This window comes from Arvicanthis niloticus, chromosome 26, assembly GCF_011762505.2.
Source record: "Arvicanthis niloticus isolate mArvNil1 chromosome 26, mArvNil1.pat.X, whole genome shotgun sequence".
NCBI lineage: Eukaryota > Metazoa > Chordata > Mammalia > Rodentia > Muridae > Arvicanthis > Arvicanthis niloticus.
The window spans coordinates 1,036,235-1,057,119 of NC_133434.1; the positions used below are offsets into that span (position 1 = coordinate 1,036,235).

The 20,885-nt window shown below is 44.7% G+C and overlaps 1 protein-coding gene and 2 pseudogenes across 3 annotated transcripts in view; 2 read left to right on the forward strand and 1 right to left on the reverse strand.

Moving 5' to 3' along the window:
* LOC143438726 (nucleolar protein 16 pseudogene) overlaps positions 1-5,008 on the forward strand; it is a 29,337-nt pseudogene extending 24,329 nt beyond the window's left edge. Inside the window, exon 2 of the transcript XR_013107406.1 lies at positions 4,320-5,008. The product of XR_013107406.1 is annotated as a nucleolar protein 16 pseudogene (transcript). The remainder of the gene's footprint in view (positions 1-4,319) is intronic.
* LOC143439455 (small nucleolar RNA U13) lies at positions 456-552 on the reverse strand (annotated as a pseudogene).
* Positions 5,009-9,845: 4,837 nt separating the features above from the next.
* Prdm10 (PR/SET domain 10) overlaps positions 9,846-20,885 on the forward strand; it is a 106,206-nt gene continuing 95,166 nt past the window's right edge. The window contains exon 1 of one of the 2 annotated variants that reach the window (XM_076924579.1): positions 9,846-10,114. The gene's annotated coding sequence lies outside the window, so the exon portion shown is untranslated. The remainder of the gene's footprint in view (positions 10,115-20,885) is intronic. The other variant, XM_076924578.1, reaches the window with a different exon arrangement.

The window sequence follows — 20,885 nt, forward strand, 5'->3', positions numbered from 1 at the left end:
GAGGCATGAATGTACCATGCTCTCCATTCTTGCTTGTCTCCACAGGTCCTCACCATGATCCATGTCTTCGTGTTCCCACATTCTCTCTCTCCTCTTGTATTCCAGGCCAGCCTTAAAGTCGCCGCGTAGCCAAGAATGGTCTGAGACTCCTGATACTCCTGACTACTGGGTTAGAGGTGTGCCTCACCACCCCTGGTAGATGCAGTGCTGGGTTAGAGCCCAGGACACTATACATGCTAAGCAAGTACTCTACCACTTGAACTACATTTCAGCTCCCTTGTTTTCTTTTACATCTTCTTACATTTATTTTGTGTAGACATATGCATGTATGTTTACACATGCATGTTCCTGGTCCAATCCAATTCAGAAAAATGAATTAAATTATGTATTTTTAGTCTCTTTAATCCGGAGCAGTTTCTTGGGCTTTGTCTTTTATTATCTTAATATATTTTCCGTGTCAGATGAGTCATGTTCCCACATAATAAGGCTTAAAGGAGGTCTCACATGTGGCATAAACATCCTAATCATTAAGCTTATGAGCTACAAAAGGATCCCTTCATATTTTTAAGAAGTGAGCAGGCCAGTTATTATGTAGAATGTCCCTTAGTTTGGGGTTGTCTTTTGTTTTTAATAATTAGCTTCTAGTTGCTAGTTTTGGGTAGCTGTGTCTCAGAAGTGAAGTTTGCACAGTTCTCAAAACTTACAAGCTCATGGTTGTCAGCTGCAGAAGCTCACAGAATCTATTGTCCGTCCCTGAGCATGTTAAATTAGAGGTCTTGCTATGTTGCCCAGGCTGGCCAATTCTTTTTCCTTTCATAGCTAATAAATATCTTTTATGTGGTTAGGGCACAGCTCAATGTTAGAGAGCCTGCCTACCATGCTGGAGTTTTTGTTTCTGATGCCAACCTCCCACAAGAAAAACAAATATCGTCTGTGGAGAATTTGATGTTGACTGTGTTGATACAGAAGTGTCAACATTTTACCCCATGGTGTTAGCATCCACTGATATTGTTTGGGAAAAAAAAAAAAAAAAAACTCTGCTTTGTTCTCTTGCTAAGAAAGGGTCTTGCTGTATAGCCTGGGTGAGGTCCAAACACAAGACTATGATCACGTCTCTGTCTCCTGATTGCTCCCCGAACATTATGTGACATTATGCCCAGATATATTTTTGTTTTTAAATACAGTGGTGTGTCACCATGTTGCCCTGGCTCACCTTGTGCTCAAAGTCTTCTGCCCCAACCTCCTGAATAGATTACAGGCACATGCCACCATGATTGACCAAGACTTTAACCAGGAATATGGTTGCTCCATGGTTTTCTCCAGCCGCCCCCCCACCCCCCCACCCCCCCACCCCCCCCCCCAAGTACTTTCCCTTCTCCCAGGTGGCTCTGGTGCTTTGTGTTGTTGAGGTTGCTTGTTTTGTGCTGGAGATCCTCAGAGCATCAGGCATGCTAGGCAGGCCTTCTTGTGCTAGCTTTGAAATACATTTAAAAAGAATCCTTTATAAATAGCATAGGTAGCTCCTTCTCTCCTTTCTTTCTCTCTCTGCCTCTCTCTTTCCTTTCCTCTCTCCAGCTCTTGCCTCACCAGAGGCTTGCCTGGTAGCTGACCTGGAATTCCAATTCCTCCTGCTTCCACACCTGCCCAGGTTAGTTGATTTGAGCAAAGGTGGGGGTGGGGGAGAAGGTTAGTTGATTTGCTGGTAGTGTGTTTTATCTGTCTTACAATTGGCGACAGATGTCTCTCACCATCCTTATGCTTCTCTCAGCCTTCTCCAACTGTGTTTCCTAATTCTCCCCTGAGGGTGCGATTATCCAAGGAACCAGCCTGTCTCCTTTTTATCTCTCAGTATCATTTGCTGTAGCTGACATCTCCCTGAACGTCCCCTGGTTTCTTAGACACTGTTCTCTCTTGGTTCTCTTGTTTTATTGTCCTGCTCAGCCATTTTAATTGAAATTAAAAACATTAATTATGAGCCAGGTGTGGTGGGGCACGTCTTAAAACCCAGCAACTCAACAGAGGTAGGCTGGTCTCTGTAAGTTCAAGGCCAGCTTGGTCTACATAGTGAGGCCTTGTCTTAACAACAAACACGTGTGTATTCACGTGTGTCTATATGTGGGTAAGTGCACATAAGTGCAAGTGGCAAAAGAGGCTGGAAAAGGTGGTTGGATCTCCTAAGCTGAAGTTACATTGAGCTTTCATACGTGGGTGCTAAAAAAAATTCAGGTTCATCACTGAGCCATCTCCCTGGTACCTAATGGGATTTTTGGACATAGGGATTTTGCTCTACTGCCTGGGTTGATCTTGAACCCCCAGAGCTCAAGTGATTCCTCAGTCCTATCCTGCGTTTCTGGGAGTGTAAGACATGGGGATCAATGATGCTACTAGTTACCAGGCCCCTCCCCATTTTGAGGTGGGAGCCTTCTGTTTAACCTAGACTGAACTCAAACCCGATCTTCTTGCTTCAGGCTCCTAAGTGCTGGGATTACAGAAACTGACTAGAATGGACCCACACACCCAGCCCTGTTCAGCTTCCCATCTCTAGATTCAGTAGCTCCACGGAGACCACAGAGAAAGATCAATCATGACACTCTTGTCTTCCGGCACTCCCCCCCCCCCCCCACTTCTAATCATCAGTAGATGGCTGTATCTAATAAGCTCTCATCTAATCCTGAATACTGAGACAAACACTCTACTACTGACCTACTTCTCCAGCCACGATCATATACATTTAAACACATTTTTTTTCAATTTGGCAAATGGGGCCAGGGATGTAATCCTGGTGGTAGGGAGCTTGCCCTTCATGCAGGAGAACCCTGGAGCTGCATAAATGGGGTCTGTGGGAAGTATAGGTTCAGAAGTTCAAGGTCACCCTCAGCTATACAGGGAATTAGAGGGCAGCTTGGGTTAGAGAGAATTTCTTTTTTTTTTTTTTTTTTTTTTTTTTTTTTTGGGTTTTTCGAGACAGGGTTTCTCTGTGTAGTCCTGGCTGTCCTGGAGCTCACTCTGTAGACCAGGCTGGCCTCGAACTCAGAAATCCGCCTGCCTCTGCCTCCCAAGTGCTGGGATTAAAGGCGTGCGCCACCACCGCCCGGCTAGAGAGAATTTCTAAATAAATAAATTAATCTGGTGAATACTAAAATTGTGTTTCTAAACCCAGTCTTTCCCTTGAATCTCAGCAGCTACGGTGTGTTTCCTTAATCTGAAAGACACTCATTCGGTGGTGGCACACGCCTTTAATCCCAGCACTTGGGAGGCAAAGGCAGGCAGATTTCTGAGTTCAAGGCCAGCCTGGTCTACAGAGTGAGTTCCAGGACAGCCAAGGCTATACAGAGAAACTCTGTCTCAAAAAACTAAAAAAAAAAAAAAAGAAAGAAAGAAAGAAAGAAAAACATTCATTCACTTACTTTTTTTTGAGACAGGGTCTCACCCAAGATAGGACAAAAGCTTTCAGATTTGTCCTGAACAGAAGAGGACAGTGGATTTTTCTAGCCTTTTCTCTCCTCAGCTCTCTCAGATAATGCATCCCCATTTAGTCACTCAGGTCTAACTTCATGAGTCAAGCTTGATCAGCGTCTTGTCATTAGCAGCTACCACTCCCCAGCCCCGTATCCACTAAGTCTACCCAGCCCTCCTCCCTTCACGATTCACTTTGGCCAAGATCATCAATCATTTCCTGCTTAAAGCAGGAAGAGACTCCTTGTCTCATTTCTTACTCTTACTCTCCCCTCCCCACTCCCCCGGCCCTCCCCCGACTAAAATGAGCACATGGCAGCAGCTAGATTGTCTTAAAGCCGGGGTGGGGTCGGGTAAAAGTTCATTTCCTTGTTTAAAATGCATTCAAAATGTCTAGAATAGCATCGCCTCAAAGCCCTGTATGATGTCCCTTATTTCCCCTGTTTTCCCCGACTTTGACCTTTGCCCCGTATTCCAGCGATCCTGGCCTTTCTCACTCCTCCTCAGACTGATTGAGGGGAAGCTCCAGAAAGTCGTGTGTTTTTATGCTCCATCACCAAAGGATGAATCCCAAAGCATCCAGTGCCTCCTGGCATAGATAGTGAGCCCTCAATGAACACATCTACAATGAAAGAATAGTTGAAATTATTTATTGTGGGAGCATGATAGGGTATAGGTTTTGTGTCATGCTATGCCTGCAAGAGCACACTTGTGGAAGTCAGTGGATAACTTTGTGAAGCTTGAGTCTCTCCTTCCACTTTGAGGATATGGGTACCAGGAATCGAACTCGAGTCATTGGGCTTGCATGGCAAATGTCTTTACTACTGAGCCATCTCACTGGCCTCATAATTTCTCCCCTTTAGCTTTCTGGCTATAGACTATTAACACTCGGCTCTAAGAACGCGATTCCGAGTTTGAGCTGCTGGTGCGGCAGTTTTCGTGATGCCCCAGGTTAATGGAAAGAATCAGAGGCAGAAATTCAGTTACAATGTCAACTGAAAGCGTCTGAACTGGAAAGCTCGTGAGAAGGCAGTGCCATGGATCCAGTGATCTCACATCCAACATGCCTGGGACCACACCAGATCCGTGAGGCAGAACCTGGTGGAGATGGGATTGGCCATGGACCCCAACAAGGTGGTTCCCCTCCGTAAGAGGAAGGTAAAGGCCGTGGAGGCAGACACAGAGGAGAGACCCAAGGACCTTGTACAGAAGCCCTATGTAGTAAATGACCTGGAGGCAGAAGCCAGCCTCCCAGAGAAGAAAGGAAATATCTTATCTTGGGACCTCATCGACTATGTTTATTACATGGGGGAGAATCATGGGGAGGAGGGCTGTAAGGCCATGGCCCAGGATGAGAATAATTACGGTCAATACACCCCAAAACAGATTTGGAATAAAATCAATGTCTATAAGCGCTTTTCCCCAACGGAATGGCAAGCTTCACTGATTTTTTTTTTTGCAGAGTAAGAAGATGGAGGTGGTGCACATCCCCAGACCTAGGTCTACTGGACAAATGAAACCAAACTCAGGATGTAAGGCAAGGGATGGATAGTTTCAGATGCTGGCAAAGGCCTATGGAATCAGTTTTTACATGCACACTGTCTCTGTCCCTTCTCCCACCCCAACCCCCTTCTTCCTTCAGGAGGAGGAACTCTTTTTATTTTTATTTGTTTGTTTGTTTTTGAGAGAGAGATGTTCTCTAATAGCTTTAGCTGTTCTAGAACTCTCTCTCTGTAGACCAGGTTGGCCTTGAACTCATAGAGATCCACCTGACTCTGCCTCCCAAGTACTGTGACTAAAGGCCTGAAGGAACCCTTTCTAGGCCCTGGTTTATGTTCTGTTGGGAGCCTACAGCCAGGGCCTGCTGTTCTGTGTTCAGAGGAGATGCTCTATTTCAATGTGCTCTGTATGTGATAAAAGAGTATTTTATCTGTGTGTGGGGGCACAGCTTTTAGGCTATCTTCACAGGCTGGAATGTTCCCTTGCATTTTAACATTGCTGGTCTTCTTTTTGCCTTACTCTAGTCCCTATTCTTATTAGTATTTTATGAGAACTTATTGTTAAAAGTGTGTGTGTGTGTCTCAAGTATATTTGTGTGCCATTTGTGGAGGCTGGAGGACAACCTTGGATGTCATCTTTAGGAATGCCATTTATGTCTTTTGAGACAAGGTTTCTCATTACTTTGCAGCTCATCAGAGAGTCCAAGAATCAATCCCCCTGCATTCTTGGCCCCAGAGCTGGAATTATGGTCACATGCTGCCATGTCTGGCTTTGATGGAGGTGCTAGGGATCTTTTATGTGGGAATTAAATTCAGGTCCCTGTTTTTGCAGAGAAAACCCTCTATCAACAGAGCCATTGCCCAGATGGCACAGTGGCACATACTTTTATTTCCAGCGCTAGGGAGGCAGAAACAGGAGGAGCGCTGTGAGTTTGAGGCCAACCTGGTCTACATAGTGAGTTCCAGGCCAGCTAGAGCTCTGTGCATAGCTGCCTTGTTTCAGAGGGGAAAAAAAGGTGGAACAAAACAACCAACCAAATAAAAGAAACCCAAACAACCAAACAAAAACTAAACAGCTGGGGACTTTTGGGGCGTGCATTTCAGAACAGTCGGGTTCCCTGACGCTTCCATTTCCCTGCAGTATTTTTCTTATAACACCATCACTTGGAATTAGCTGTGAAGTTTGTTCTTGCCTGCATTTCACTGGAAGCTTAATGACAGCGCTTTTCTGTTCTCTCCTATCTTTATCATTTACAACAGTGGCTGGCTCATGGCACACATTCCATGCATGCTTCCTGCACAGAAAATTTTAGTATATATAAAACAAACAAACAAACAAATAAACAAATAGGTTTTCAAGACATCAGACAGTTGAAATTTAAAAAGTCGGTAGGCTTGTGCATCATTGAAGTATTCGTGCCTATTGAAGCTTTAGAACAGGTCAGATAGCACAGGTCTCTAATTCTGGCTACTCTGAAAGTTACAGAGTGGGTTCAAGACCAGCCTGGGCAACTTAATGAGACCCTACCTGCAAATTAAAAAATCAAAAAGAGGGCTGGGCTATATGGTTCAGTGGTCAGGTACTTTCCTGTTAGGTGTGAGGCACCAACCTCAGTCTCCTGTACTGTAGGTACGTAATGTTTTAGGGCTAGGGAGATAACCCAGAATCCACATAAAAAGCATGACATGGGGTGGGGGCAGTGGAGGCACATGCCTTTAGTCCTGGCACTCAGAGGAGGCAGAGGCAGGTGGATCTCTGTGAGTTTGAGGCCAGCCTTGTCTACAGAGAGAGATAGTTCCAGGACTTCCAGGGTTACACAGAGAAACCCTACCTTGAAAAAACAAACAAACAAAGAAACAAACAAAAAACACCAGACCAAAACAAAACACAAAAGCATGACATACATGTGTCTATTTGTAATCCTCAGCATTGGGGAGACAGAGACAGGAGTGATCCTTGGGACTTACTCTCCAGACTGCCTAGCTTAAGTACCAGGTCCCAGGTAGAAAACCTACTTTAAAAAATAAGATAGCTGTGGGGCGGTGGCGCACGCCTTTAATCCCAGCACTTGGGAGGCAGAGGCAGGCAGATTTCTGAGTTCGAGGGCAGCCTGGTCTACAGAGTGAGTTCCAGGACAGCCAAGGCTAACAGAGAAATCCTGTCTTGAAAAACCAAAAAATAAAAAAATAAAAATAAATAAATAAATAAATAAATTAAAAAAAAATAAAAAATAAAAATAAAAAGATAGCTAAAATAGCTAATCTAGCTAAGATAGCTACCTATCCTGAGGAACAACAGCTGAAGCTGACCTCTGGCCTCCAAATGCACACCTGCACATACAGCTATGGAACACACATATACATACAGGTACACGAATGAAAAAAATACACAAACATGAAAGGATGTGACTGCTTCTAAGTATGTTGGAGAAAGTTTATTGTAGATAAAATGGAGAGGCAGAGACATCTGAGAGAATCCAGAGTGAACAGACTGAGCTGGGCCATGTGAGGAGGTGGGGGAAGGGAGCCACTGACCTAGACAGGTGGCCTGGGCCAGAGACTGGTCAAGAGAGTAAAAGGTGGGCCAAAAAGGGCTGGTAACCAAAATGGCTGGATTATATGGGGAAGGGCACTTGGGGTAGGGCAGCTGGGGGAAGGGCAAGAAAAGCCTCTAGATTGGAGTTTAGGATGGGGGGAGTGATATGCCAACCATACCACATAACAAGTAGGGATGCAGGCAGAACATGGTGGCCACTATTAATTATCCACTATTAATGGATATATTAATGTTGCCTCAGTTAGCCATTTGTCCTGGGTTTGAGACCTAACAGTACACACCTGTACACACATGTACGTACACAAACAGGAATGAAGACATCTGCAACTGAGACATTCCCAAGACAGACATTAGGAAAAAGAAATACACAGAAATAAAAGTTGGCTTCCTCATCTATCACAATAATCTTATATCGGTTATAAAAAAGAAGACTTTTTTTTTTTAAGTCCCTGTTAGATAGATAGTCCCCTTTCTCCTGTTGAGTTTTCTTTCTTGTCATCCCTGCTAATCTGACCTCTGGGACTCTTAATCCATCAGAGAAGATATAATATTGTTAAATCTCAAAACAGGCCATGAGTACAGGGCATGGCAGCCTTCCAAAGCCACAGAGGACCCGTCCACCTCTGACGTTTCAGACTCACGCCACTGAGCGATCATTCCAGAGAATTCTCTAGCTGTTATAAAACATTCCAGAAGCAAATGGCTTCTTGTTAATAGGCCCAAAGAGGAGAGGACAGTGCCGCACCCACGTGACAAATGCAAGTTAGCTCACCCGGCTCCCTTTCACACTTTCTTTTTTATTGGGTTCAGCAGGGCCTGCTGACTAAGGGCCTTTATTCCATGCCCAGTGCTGCTCCCAAAGGGATCTATGGAAGAACAAATCATGGATTCTTCATTAAGTCCTGATTTCCAGGGCTGTCCTGTCTTTAAACTGGCCTCAGCTTTTCATTGTTTTCAGTCATTTAAACAAAACTGTAAGCAATATCGTCAAATGGATTTTAGTTTTTCTCTCTGTGGATGTTCTCTGTTGTCTTTTGTTTCCTGGTACTTTTTTTTTTTTCTTGGCTAGCCAGTAGTTTTGTAGGGGGTTTTGTTTAAAGACTGGAATTTGTTGTATACTGGAACTGGTTGGCCTGGAACTGTGTAGGTAGGCACCATTACCCTCAAACAATTTTGCCTCGGCACTCAAGAACTGGGATTATGAGTTTGGGTTATCTAGCTGTCTCTCTGTAGGCTTTATCATTACTAACATTTCTGTTTCTTAAAGTTCCAGTCAGTGTTGGGAGAGAATTTTAAAGTATGATCTCATTTAACCTTTAGAGCAACACAGCAAAGTACAGGTCTTGGGCAATGAAAAGATTCCCTGCGGACACAAAGAGCGAAGGTCTCTGGCATTTGGTTGCCATTCCTGTTTTCAGTGGGGGAGCTCCCAGCTTGTCTCATTTCAAAGCCTGAGCTTGTTTCTACACACCTGGCTGAACTTTGAGAATGCAATCTTAAGGGACAGTATGATATGGGTGTCCTAAGCTAAGAAAGAAGAGAGTTATGTCATTTTGGTTGTTCAGTGTTGACTTCACCCGGGTCTCAAGTAGTTCAAGCTGGCTTTTAACTGCGGCTCTTACTGCCTCCATCTCCTGGGTGCACCACCACTCCAGGGTTATGTGTGCTGGGGCTTGAGCACTGGACTTAGTGTGGCAGGCAAGCACTCTACTAGGACATTCTCACCCCTATTGCTTCTGAAAATCGCCTTTTCCAGAATGGTAAATGGTGGAAAAGAGAGATGTAATGTAGGAGCACTGAAGGGACGGCAAGGTCAGGATGACCCAATCCCCTGTGTCTGGAAGGCTGAGAGGCCACTCCTGGGCCCTCGGGGCTCAGTCTGTTTAACCGGTTTCTGTAGTCCCGGAAAGGCGTGTCCCAGTCGCGCTGAGGCCCCGGGCGCGCGCGTTCTGGACAAGTCGGCTCTGGGGCGGGTAGATGTACGGTCCACACCTCCAGAGCTTCCCAGGACTCGTGTGTGTGTGTGGGAGACAGGTGGTCTGGGAACTCGGGTGTGCATTGGGTCTTTCACAGTGGACGCTCAAGCTTGCTGGACTGTGTCCCTCCACTTGCCCGCCAAGGTTCTTAGATGGCCCTTGACCCTGAATGCAAAGAGTGGGGCTTTCTGATTGGCTTAGAGTACAAACGCAGGCGAGCACCGCCAGAGACTCGCTCTTCTATTGGGTTTTACATGAACTGCAGAGCACGAAATAAAGAGGCCTTCAGTCATTGGGCCATTGTGCGAATCTCCTTTTGGCTTCTCTGTCGACTGAATTAGCGTCCCAGGATTTTCGTCATGACTCTTAAATCTGGGCTTGTCAGTTCGGCCCAGCGTTCCTGGTCTCTAGGAACAGCATGGGACTTTCAGAGTTTAACCAATCACATAACGTTGAGATCGGGTTGCCAGGCAGATTATGCTAATAAGACCCCGCCTTTTATGCTGCTCCCACTCTGCGGCGGGAAGAACCACCTGGAGGCGGCGGGGGGGGTTTGATTTCCATCACCCCTAGGGAGAGAGGATCCGGGACCCGCTGATCTTCCAGCTCCCCTCACCCAACGTCGTGTAAGTACCTAAAGGATTAAGGGAACCGGATAAACCGGGGTCCAGAGTATCCCATCGCCTGGGAGAGTGTTTCGTCTTTGCTTAGTCCCACCCAAAATGGCGCCCAGCTCTTTCTGCGTCTCAGCGCCCGGCCGGGGCCAACCGACCGCGGACCCGGGTGGGGGGGGAACTGATGGTAGTGGTGGGGGGAGCAATCCCGGCGGCACCGCCCGATGGTACAGTCCAGCCGGGGCTGGGACGAGGCACCTCGCTCGGGGTGGGGGGTCAAACCATCTGCACCTTCTACGCGGAGAGGGGAGAGTCCCCTCCGGGAAGCTCCCCGGGCCCCGCGTCCAGCGTGGGCTTCGGCGCCGCCCGCCTCGACTCCCCGGCTTGCAGCCTGCCCCGTGCCCCCCGAGCGGCTCGCATGCCCCGCCGGCCGTGCGCTCCTCTCTCCCCTCCCGCGTTGGTTGGGCCGGGACGGCGGTTGGGCTGCCTGCGCGCCGGGCGGCGGTTGGGCGGACGGATGTCCGCGGGCCGGGATCCGTGCGGGGGGTGGTGGCGCGCGTGGCCGTGGGTTCTCGTGCGTTCATCCCGGCCCGCGATCCCCAGCCACCCCGCCCGCAAAGGTGTGGGGACCGCTCCTGTGGGTCGGTCTGCAAACGCGATGGCGGGCTGTGTAGGGCGGAGGCCGAGGACCAAGAAAACTGGCGAGCGAGGCGGGTCTCTTAGGCAGTCGGGTTCTCATTGAACTATTATTAAAACGAGGAATGTCTGTAGCCAGGTTGAATAGGTACTAGGTAAAATGGCCTAGTTGCCATCTGCCTTCCCAGCACACGAAAGCTACTGAACTCGGGTGCCATTTATTTTAGCTTTGTTAGGTGGATTATTTGGATTTCAATCCATTTTCAACCAATATGTATGTATGTACACTTAAACCAGAGAGTAGGGGTTGGTTTTGTTACTGATGCAATCCACCCAGCTAAAATCCCATACCCTGAATCCATAAGAGCTTGCCTGCACATCTTTCACTAGTCTTGTGTTTAAGGCCAAGTGTATCTACTTTTCATTAAAAGCAAAAGGTACTCTGTAGTAGCCTCGCTTTCTGATTTGTTCGCGCCACTGCAGCAGTAAGCTCTTTGTGGGCCCGAGGGTGTGCAGCATTACATTGTATCCTTTTGTACCCATCCCCTCCGCTGGGGTCACTACAATACCTTCTGCACCGATGAACTGTATGTACTTAATTTGTTGCTCTAGAACTGAGAAAACGAAATAGGGATTGGTTGGGGGGCAAAGTAACATACAATGTTTGCGCAATCTGGTATATTTAGTAACTTTACTAGGTTTACTTTTTATAAACCTAGGCGAAATTGACACAAAATGAACTATTTTCACGAGAATGATTCCCTGTCATTTAGTAGGATTACATTTTTATTTTGGATAAAATAAAAAAAAAATTTTCCCACCTTGTGACTCAGTTATTCCAGTAACATCCACCTTCTGAAGTTGTTAGCTTTTCCTTAAGGGTCTTTTTTTTTTTTTTTTTTTTTTCTTTCTTTCTTTCTTCAGATTAAGTCATTTTTACATTTTGTAATGATTTGTAGCATGATCCACCAAAAGTAATTCTTGCATTATATTGCAGGCCTGGATGTATGTGAGCATGTCCAAGTGAAGCAAGGCTCTGTCTTCAAGCCTCCTAAATGCTTTTTATGGAATGTCACTCCAATATAACCTCAGATTGGCACTGGCCAATTTCTTGCCTTTTTTTTTTTTTTTTTTTTTAAACAGTAACATACGATTCTCATAGAAACAGCATAAGAAGTAAAAAGCCCTAAAATATAATGACTAGATAAAATCCTTACTAATATATTGGTATGTTTTAGATCTTTGTGTGCAAGGATAAATGTGCACAAGATATTTGTGTGAGCACCTTGTGTGTATCTGTTTTAAGTGTAGATGGGTGCTTAAAAATAACTTCACTGGTGATTTGCCACTTGAAGTCCTATGAACTAAAAGTCATTTTCTTATTCATTTTACTTAAAAAATTATTTATTTTGAGTCATGCAGTGCTCACATAAGTGGCTGGCCTTGGAACTCTCAGAGCTGCTCCTGTCTGCTGGGATTAAAGGAGATTAAAGTCAAGCCCTGCTACTCCCGGCTTTGCTTTGTTCTTTTGAGACAGAGTCTCACTGTGCAGTTTTAGCTGGCCTGAATAGATAGACCCAGGCTGGCCTGAAACTCAAAGACATCTGCCTGCTTCCACCTCCTGGGTTTAAAGGTGTATGCCAGCACATCTCGATCATTTGCTTTTTAAAAGCAAAACCTCCGTCTGGTGGCAAGTAAAGCTGCCTGGAAAGCCTGGTTCTCTGAGTTTGTTCTCAGGAACCCACATAATGGTGGAAGGAGAGAACTGACTCCACAAAGTACACCTGTACCCCCATCCCCAACAATTAAAAAGGAAAAAAAGTTTGTACACACCTATAATCTCAGCACTGGTGAGACATAAGCAGGCCGATCTACAGAGTTGAGTTCCAGGACAGCCAGGGCTATACAGAAACCAGCAAAACTTTGGGCCCAGTAAGTTGGCTTGGTGGATAGAGTGCTCTGTAAACATGAGGGACTGAATTCTAATTCTTGGTACCCTCATAAAAGCCAATTATGGCACAGCATGCCAGTGACACAGCACTTGGGAGTTGGAGACAGGCTAATCTTGAGGCCTTGGTGTTTCCTCAGCCAGGCTAACTGGGTGAGCTGCAGGTTTGTGAATGTTTCAGTTTTAGAAAGTAAGGTGTAGAGTGATTGAGGAAGATACTTGGTCTGTGGGCTCCAGGTATGCAGTCACAGGCTGGTAAAACACACACACACACACACACACACACACACACACACACACACACACACACACACACACAAATATATACCCATGAATAACAGCAAAAACAATAGAAAAGGTTAGGCTTCTGGACACCAGGTAGAACTGACTGACTGACTGAGAACTGAGAAGCACTGAGCTGTAGTTTTCATAAGTTTACATTTTATGAAGTAGTAAATACATGGTGACTAGATGATTTCATTTAGTAAAGATTATATGATGAAAACTAGTAAGCATCCTGTTGTAGTTTTTATTTTAAACTTGAATGCCAATGTTACTGCCATTTGAATACATATTCTAGAAGTGTAGACATTCCCAGGCTAGCTATCTGCTTTCCTACATACAGAACTTGTTTCTGTTTATGATAGACACTGTCAGATTAACAAGTGAAAATTAAGTCTAGTGAGTTAAGGAAAATGAAATGTTAGGGCTGGGAATATAGCTCAATGGCAGAGTGTGTCTGGGGCATGTAAGGCCTTGAGTTTAGTCCCCAGTACATGCCCCTCCCCCACCACACAAAAGCTTGGGCCAACCAGACTTTTTGTTGAGTGGTTCTACAGCACTTCTCCTGGGGCCCAGGTGGGTAGGAGTGGGAGAGTGAATAGGGTGCTTTGGTCCATACTGTAGACATTTGCCTTACTGTTTTTGTGGTTTAGTTGAATCATCACATAAGTGGTAGAAGGCTATCTGGTTTCTGTCCTTTTGAAATTCCACTGTAACCCCAAGTGAAGGCTCATTTGAGACACACTGTGCTTGTTCAACTCCACGTTACTTCTTGTAGCTTCTGTGAGTTTGCACCATGGTGTTCCTTCTAAAACATAATCCCCTCTCTTTCTGAGATCATTTGTTGTCTTCCTGTTGCTCATGCCTGGGTGACAAAAGTCTGTTCAGGTTGTAGGAGTGGCTGGAAGTTCTTCCTCCTCCTCTTCCTCCTCTTTCTCCTGCTCCTTCTTTTCCTCTTCCCCCTCTTCTAAAGATTATTATTTCTTGTGTGTTTATGAATGTATGCACCACATTCATACCTGGTGTCCCTAGAGGCTGGAAGAGGGTGTGAAGGTGGTTTTTTTTTTTTTTTTTTTTTAATGCAGGTCCTAATGGTTGTAAGTCTGTAGATGCTGGGACCCCAGGCCAGGTCCCTGTAGGAGCAGCAGGGCTCTGATTAACCCAGAGCATCTCCATAGCTCTGGGAATCATTTTTTTTTTTTTAATAACTTTAAATGGATTAGTGAATTTAGGGGGATGTGTGTGAGGAACTGGAACGGGTTAGGGAAGAAGAAAGTTATGGTTAATCTCAAGTGACAGCAAGACTAGTTAAAATGTGCTGAAAATAGTTGTTATAAAATCAATACTGTATAGGGTTTTGACTCCAAACAGTGATTGCCAGAAAGTTATGGGCAATCTGATGAAATAGCTGGTTACTGTTGGTTATTTTTAAAGTTTAACTCGTTGGCTTCAGAATCAGAGTGAGGGGACTGGAGAGATGGCTCAGCTGCTAAAGGCACCTGGTACCAAACCTGAGGCCTGCATTCAGTCCTGAAACCCAAAAGGTGGAAGGAGAAAACTCACTCCAGCTTGTCCTCCGATGCCTTCCAGCATCAGGGACTCTGAGGATGTGATTTATGCAGTGTTTCTCTGGCTATGTTCCCTTTTGGCATCATGTATAGTATCCTATTAGCCAGTAGCCCATGTCTGTTAGACTTCTGAACTATGACACATATACAGTATGCTAGTGTGAATGTGCACATCAGGTTTTTAGATTTAGTATGAAAAAATCGTTTAAATACTGAGATGATAATATGTGGGCTACAGGGTTAAATAGCAATTTCACCTGCTTCTGCCGTTAAACATCGTGGTTACTGGAAACTTCCAAATTATGTGGCTCCGATATTTTTATTGACTGACTCAGCCTTAGCCTGATGGGGTGGGGATGTTCTCAAGTAGCAATAATACTATGTGCTTATTATATTTAGGCTCTTCTAGTGTCAGCTAATAGTGCTAATTTGTAGGTGTGTTTGGTTTTTCTAGTGGTTATGATAGCTCTCACAAACCCACAAGTATTCCTTTAAAGAGTGTCTTAGTCTTCGAACCATTTCCTAACAGTTGTGTCAAATGTTACTGAATTAATGCATACTCAGCTAATTGTTTGAACTTAATATCAAAATGAGATCTATTTTGTCTGTCTTTGTGGTCTCATATGCATGAGGGCGTTGTCTGTGTGCACACGTGGAAGCTAGAGGCTGTGGACAACAACCTCAGTTACTCTCTGCCATGTATTCCTTAGATTAAAAAAAGGTGTCCTTTAATTTTATTTTATATGTATGAGTGTATGTGTGTGAACCATGTGTATGCCTGGCACTAGTGAAAGGCAGAAGAGGGTGTCTGATGCCCTAGGACTGAAGTTACAGACAATTGTGAACCACTGTGTGGGTGCTGGGAACTGAATGAACCCGGATTCTCTGCAAGAGCAGTAAGTGCTTGTAACCAGTGAGCCATTTCTCCAGCGTTCTCCATTTCTTCTTCTTTGATGTTCTCTGATCGTGTGTGTGTGTGTGTGTGTGTGTGTGTGTGTGTGTGTATGATGAGGCGGGGAAGTTGGTAGAGGGAGGGAAAGATAGAAAATGTGTATGTTAAAGATGTCCTATTTATGACTTAGCATTCAGCAATTACTTATTCTTAGCACTTCAGCCAGTTATGAATCTCTTTGGTCTCTGTTACCTCCTGCACAAACATGTTATTTTGACCAGAGCTGATAGCAGCACTAGTCTGTGGGCATAAGTATAAATATTTCAAAGGCAGTTTGATGGACATAATACATTTATTTAGCACAACACTAGTAGCTTCTTCACTACAGCCCATGATCTGATCCCTATAGCATCAGGCTTTGACCAGGTTTACAGTACCTGGCAGAAATTCTTTTCTGTGGATCAGGCCTCCAATCCAAGCACAAAGTAGTTGGTCACTCCCGTAACCGTGATACACTGTTGCACAGTGGATACATCTTGCCTGGGAGGTTGTGCCATGCAGAACCTACTACTGAGAAAGGCTGTTAATGACTTTTCTGCTCTAGTGGCCTACAAAGTACCTTGCAGCACCTTGAAAGCTAGTCACTGAAATGAAGCTTCCAGCTCAGTGCAGCCTTGACTTCTCATGTCCTGTAACCAAAGTTTGTAGTGTATCTGGCTAGCTTTTAAAAAATGTATATAAGTGTTTTGCGTGTGTGTATGTCAGCACCATGTGTAGAGGTGCCCTTGGAGGCCAGAAGAGGATGTTAGATCTCTTGGAATTAGAGTTAGGGATGGTCAAGAGGCTCCATGTGGGTGCTAGGAACCAGGCCCTGGTTCTCTGCAAGAGCAAGAAGCACTTTCTTCTTCTTTTTTCTTTTTAATGATTTATTTATTTTATGTATGTGAAGACAGCCACACCAATAGAAGGCATTGGATTTCATTATGGATGGTGTGAGCCACCATGTGGTTGCTGGAAATTGAACTCAGAACCTCTAGAAGAACAGTGAGTGCTACTAACCAATGAGCCATCTCGCCAGCCCAGTAAAGACTTTCTTTTTAAAAAAAAACAGAACAAAACCAAAAACCAAAAGTCTTTTTATTGATTCATTGTGAATTTCACATCATGTACCCCAATCCCACCTCCCTGTCTCTTCATATGTGCCCTCTGCCTCTGTAACCTTCCCCTAAAAGAAACCAAAATAAAATGAAATAAGATAAAATAACAAAACAAACAAAAGGCAGATGAGTGGCAGGGCCAGCTCTCCTGTGCTCACACCCTTGGGATGGTTCACCAGGGCCAGCTCTATTGTGCTGCCCAGGTAAGGTGGGGAGCTCTCTCCAGAGTGGTACAGCCAGCAAAGGGCAAGGCCAACTCTGTGCAGGCCTTGGACATAAACATGGCCCCAGGAGGCAGCCTAGACCAGGGATATCTGCATGGCCTTTGGTGATAAGATGGGCCATCGACATCAACATAGACCCCTGCTGTCACAGGGCCATGAACCCAGGCATTGCCCTCAGCTGCAGCATAGGCCAGGATCCCATCATGGCTTCAGGTGACATTGTAGCTATTCACATCAGGCTGTTCCTCACTACCTTTTGAGTCTTCAATTCTGCCTCCTTCATTGGGCACAAACCTCTTCTGTTTCTCTTTGTCTTCCATCTCTCCACCACATATGTACTCGTTATAGTAGCACCTGCTATGGGTGAGCCACTCGGTAGGTGGACTGGCCTCTGTGTGTCTTCTGCCTGTCTGCACCTGTGGGCCTCACAGTAAGCAGTTCTGACCCCTGAGCTGTTGCTTCATCCCCCTTTGACCAACTTTTCAACTTTACATTCAATTCCTAATGTGTGCTGGGTGCATGGTGGTGCACACTTTTTAATCCGAGTACTCAGGGCACAGAGGCAGGTGGATCTCTGTGAGTTTGAGGCCAGCCAGGTCTACAAGTGAGTTTGAGGCCAACCAGCATTACTTTGTGAGCCTCTGTCTTAAAACCAAAACCAACCAAACAAAACCCCCAAACCTTAAAACATGCCACCGATAGAATAGCGTTTAATTTTACAAAAAGCAAAAAGTGACAGATTCGGTGAACCAGACAAGAGTGGGGAGGCAGCCAATAGATAAAAGAACTTTGGGGGCTGGAGAGATGGCTTGGAGGTTAAGAGCACTGGCTGCGCTGGGCGGTGGTGGCGCACGCCTTTAATCCCAGCACTTGGGAGGCAGAGGCAGGCAGATTTCTGAGTTTGAGGCCAGCCTGGTCTACAGAGTGAGTTCCAGGACAGCAAGGGCTACACAGAGAAACCCTGTCTCGAAAAACCAAAACCAAAAAAAAAAAAAAAAAAAAAAAAAAAAAAAGCACTGGCCACTCTTCCAGAGGTCCTGATTTCAATTCCCAGCAACCACATGGTGGCTCACAACCATCTGTAATGAGATCTGATGTACTCTTCTGGTGTGTCTGAAGACAGCTACAGTATAGTCATACAAATAAAATAAATAATCTTAAAAAAAAAAAAAAGAACTCCATATTCTCAGTCCTAGACAGTGGTGTGTATATTAGTGAGTTTCAGTCTTGTCATCATTTATTCATCTCTTTTTTTTCTCATGAGGTTGATGATTGGAAAAGCATTCTGGATTTCTGTGTGTGTGCGCGCGTCTGTGCGTGCGTGCATATGCATGTGTGATGTGTGTGAGATGTTGAAGATGGAACCCAGTCTAGGAAAAGTGCTCTTCCACTGAACCATACCCCTGGCTCTCCAGCCTCTAGATTTTACTTTATTTTTATATATTCTTAAATAAAATATAATTACATCTCTTTTCCCTTTTTTTTTTAGTGTGTGGTATCTTCAGCAATACTTCAATACTGAGAGGCGATCATGCAGCTCCTGGATTTTAATTAATTCATTATTGATAAATATAAGTACCTTCAAACATTTAGGCTTAGAATACTTTGTTTTTGAGACAAGGTCTCTCTATGTAGCACTGGCTGTCCTGGAATTTACTGTAGACCGGCCTGGCCTCAAACTCATAGAGATCTGCTTCTCCTGCCTTCCCAGTGCTAGGACTAGTGGCGTGTGCCACCACACCTGGCCTTACAATGCTTTTTTTTTCTTTTTTCTTTTGGTTTCGAGATAGGGTTTTTCGGTGTGGCCTTGGCTATCCCAGAACTTGCTCTGTAGATCAGGCTGGCCTCAAACTCAGAGATTCTCCTTGCCTCTACCTCTCAATTGCTGGGATTAAAGGCATGTGCTGCCGCCACCACTTGGCTTAGAATGCTTTTTAATGTGACATTTAGGTTCTTTTAAATGTCTTCAGCAAAACAGTAATTCTAGGATTAAAATGAGATTAAATCACTGTTTTGGTAGACTTTGATTTAAAAGCTTTAGTAAAGTAATATTCATGTTTATCATAACTATCTTAAGTTCCTGCTGTGCTACCCAGCTTTTCATCCCTAGAGCACATACTAGATACAATCAAATCACAAAGAGAAAAGGATCATTTGACTAATAGTTTTGGAGTTTCCTTTCTATGACCAACTGGCCATAGCATACCACAGTGGGAGCATATTGGTAGGGCCTTATGACCAGAAAGTGAAGAAAGAGTCCAGTGTCCCATACTCTCCTTCAAGGGCACCTTCTCTCAGTGACCTTAAACTGCCCACTTCTTAATAGTCACGACCTCCCAGTAATGCTAAACTGAGGACCAAGCCTTAAACACACAGGCCTTTAGGGGACATTTTGTTGTCTCATTCTGTAGTCTTGGCAGGCCTGGAACTCTTATGTAGACCAGGCAGGCCTTGAATTTACAGAGATTCTTACCCGCCTCTACCTCTGCCTTGTTAGTGCTAGGATTAAAGGCATGTGCCACCATGCCCAACATTTCTTTAGGACACTTTTAACTAAGATGTCTTTTCCTCTTACAGAAATATTTTTTCCATACCCCACCTCCAGATCCATGGTTTTCAATAGTTATAAACTGTAACAGATATGTATATTTGTGGTGCTGTTGATCAAATGCAGACCTTAGAATGTGCCAGGCAAGATTCTCTTACTGATGTATAGTCCTACCCCTGCAGGTAAATTAAATTCAACAAAATATGTATAAGATTTTGTAGAAAAGAAAATCTAACAACTTTCTGGAGTGATTGAGTAATATGGAACCACAGAAGTTCAAGGACCTTCCGGTGCTGCAAAGATGTCAAACCTCTGGAAATGTTTTTGTGCTTTGTGTAGCCACAGCAGAAATGAAGAGGTAGACAAACTGCTTCTTAAAAGGGACAGAGTATTCTTGAAAGAAAAATTGGGAAACTTCTCTGCCAGGGATCAAGAACTGATACTTAAAACAACATAATGCTGCTTTTGACAAATTAATAATGATATATCAATTGGACACCATAAGCAGTCTGGAGACAGGCTCATACATATTCAAACACCCAGGAAGCAGGTGAAGAGCATGATGAGAAAGCTGCTGGAAGTTAATGTGGAAAAGTATGTGCATAGCCTCTGCTTAGAGAAGAGGCTCTTAAGCAAGGTGCTGCATGTGCATGTGACAGGCAGCAGTCTTCAACAGGCCTTTAGAAAATGAGAAAGAAACCCCCATATTTATGTTTGTTTAGCCTTGTGAGTAACTAAGGAAACATAAATCGCAATGACATATTCCCACACACCCAAGTTGAAGTAGGCAACTCCAAATCCTAAGGATGCTGAAGAGTAGTGATCTTCATACAAGACTGGTAGGAGTGTGTTTTTTTGGCATAGCTATCTGGAAAGCAACATTAATAGTACAGTATATAATAAAGCTAGACACTGATGGGGTTTGTAATCCCAGAGCCAAGGAGGCCAAGACAAGACCAAGACAAGAGAATCTGTGAAGCTCACTGCTGGTGAGATCCAGGCCAATGAGAAACACTTAGGAACACTAAAAAGGTGGACAGTGCCTGAGGAATGACACCTGAGATTGTCCTGTGATGTCCATCACAAGTGCATACTCTGGTACACACTCTTGGGCACACACACACACACACACACACACACCCTCTTTCTTTTCTTACCCAATGGTAACCCTTCAGTAATGGCTTTGTTGGTTACCTAGTGCTCTTGCTTTTGAGCAGCTCTCTCTTTAACAGAACAGCTAGCTTGTGCATGTTTCATGTACACACACACACACACACACACACACACACACACACACTCTTTCCTTCCTTCCCCAATGGGAACCCTTCACTTTGGCTTTGTAGTTACTTAGCTCTCTGGCTTTTGAGCAATTTGCTCAATTAAAGCTCTTTGTGGGCTGAGTAAATTACAACCTCCTCTACTTCCCTTGAGATGCAGTCTAGCTTTGTGATTGCATCATCTGGTGGAAGCTGGGAGACAGCAGCAAGTGCAAGCCATGCTGGGCCCTGGCAGCCTGTCTAGGGTAAAA